Raw genomic sequence first — 2,287 nt, 5'->3', positions numbered from 1 at the left:
ATTTGAGATGGGGGGGGGGGGGGGGGGGGGGGGGGGGGGGGGGGGGGGGGGGGGGTGTGAGACGAGCAGACAAACAGAAAACTAGGCAGACCAAAGAGATCAGATTCACCCAAAGGACCGTATGAGACCCACTTAAATAGCTGGGAATTGTTTTTAAAATGGTTAGGAACTTAAGTGGGTCTAATAAAAGAGAAGAGATTCACCCAAAGGACCTTATGAGACCCACTTCAATAGTTGGAAATTAAAAAAAAAATTGTTAGCAACTTAAGTGGGTCTTAGAGGTCCGATTCAGCCAAAGGACCTTATGAGACCCACTTCAATAGCTGGAAATTTTTTTACAAAATTGTTAGCAACTTCAGTGGGTCTAATAAAAGAGATCAGATTCACCCAAAGAACCTTTATGAGACTATTTAACCTTAAGTAGTTAACTAGTTGGACATTTTTAAAAAATTGTTAGCAACTTAAGTGGGTCTTAGAGGTCAGATTCACCCAAAGAACTTATGAGACCCACTTAAATAGTTGGAAATTTTTTTTTAAATTGCTAGCACCTTAAGCGGGTCTAATAAAAGAAGAGATTCACGGAAAGAACCTTATGAGACCCACTTAAATAGTTGGAAACATTTTTTTAAATGGTTAGCAACTTAAGCAGGTCTAGTAAAAGAGATCAGATTCACCCAAAGAACCTTATAAGACGCACTTAAATAACTGGAAATTGTTTTTAAAATTGTTAGTAACTTAAGTGGGTCTAATAAAAGAGAAGAGATTCACCCAAAGAACCTTATGAGACACAGACACACTTAAATAGTTGGAAATTAAAAAAAAAAATTGTTAGCAACTTAAGTGAGTCTAATAAAAGAGCTCAGATTCACCCAAAGGACCTTATAAGACACACTTAAATAGTTGGAATTTTTTTTTTAAATTGCTAGCAACTTAAGCGGGTGTAATAAAAGAGATCAGATTCACCCAAAGGACCTTATAAGACCCACTTAAATAGTTGGAATTTTTAAAAAAATTGTTAGCAATTTAAGTAGGTCTAATAAAAGAGAAGAGATTTGCCCAAAGAACCTTATGAGACCCACTTAAATAGTTGGAAATTTTAAAAATAATTATTAGCAACTAAGTGGCTCTAATAAAAGAGATCAGATTCACCCAAAGAACCTTGTCGCACCATGTCCTTAGACTAACACAGCTATAGCCTGCACCCCTGTAACAAAAAACTAGAACACTTGGCGCCAAAATGATGCCTTTTAGCGTCTTGTACCATCTCAACTTTTCCCCAGAGCCGGACAAAGGAACTTGGATGGGGAAACCTTGCAGAAAAGGACAATTGGCTTATGATTTTCCAGTTGGTCTAATGGAAGGGATCGTTTTGGAACCACAAGTTCTAGGTTTTTTTGTATGTCAAAAATTCATCTTTAAAATGTCATGGAAATCCATTTTTGCGCGTTATTTTTATTGTACGGAGCCTCCGTTTTCACGGATTGTTTTCATCGTACGGGGCCTCTGAAGCTGGGTGAGGGTAGCCATCGGAGAGGATGTTCTGGTTTTCTGCTACTTTGTCCTCTGTCCCATTGGTGACACTTAGGGGCTGCACACGGGTGCACGCGCACCCCCTGAGATTGGTGGCGCACCCCCTGAGAGAAGTGCTGCTGACGCTGCTGACAGTGCCTGCCCTGCTGTGGGCTTGTGGGTGCTGCAGCATCCTGCTTCAACACACAGGGTTTTGTTGGTGGCTAGTGTTTGGTCCCTTGCCTTGTGTGGTGCTTTTGGCAGCACGGCGAGAAATTGCTGCACAAGACTCTCGCCCTGTGCTTCAGGTAGGGTTGCCATCCCTCCAGCATTGCCCTGGAGTCTCCAGGAATTCAAGATAAATCTGCAGGAGGCTGCTGAGAGTCACCTGGGAGATAAATGATAGGGCATTCATTAATATAAATATTAAATGTTGAATTTGATTGATACAGTAGTCCAGTGGGGTTTTAAAGTGGAATAGCCATGTGCATATGCCTACCTGACATGAAGTCGTTAATGTCTTTACATCATGTGATGAAACCTCCCGGAATAGATTCGAACAGAGTTGGCAACCCTACCCCCCAGTCTTAAAGGCCCTCGTCTACCCAACCTGTGGAGTAAATCCCTCTTGGTGGGTCCCTTTGCTGTAACCCCCGTGTAGCCTGAGTCTGCGAGCTCCCCGGAACCTGGCCTGACGTTTCTGGAATGGCAGGGGAGTCCCTTGCGCCTCACGAGCGTTGCACAAACTCATCACAATATTATCAATGATTTACCACTT

Source organism: Alligator sinensis, unplaced genomic scaffold (genome assembly GCF_000455745.1).
Source record: "Alligator sinensis unplaced genomic scaffold, ASM45574v1 scaffold941_1, whole genome shotgun sequence".
NCBI lineage: Eukaryota > Metazoa > Chordata > Crocodylia > Alligatoridae > Alligator > Alligator sinensis.
The sequence above is the reverse complement of the archived record's forward strand: the minus strand, read 5'-3'. Positions refer to the sequence as shown.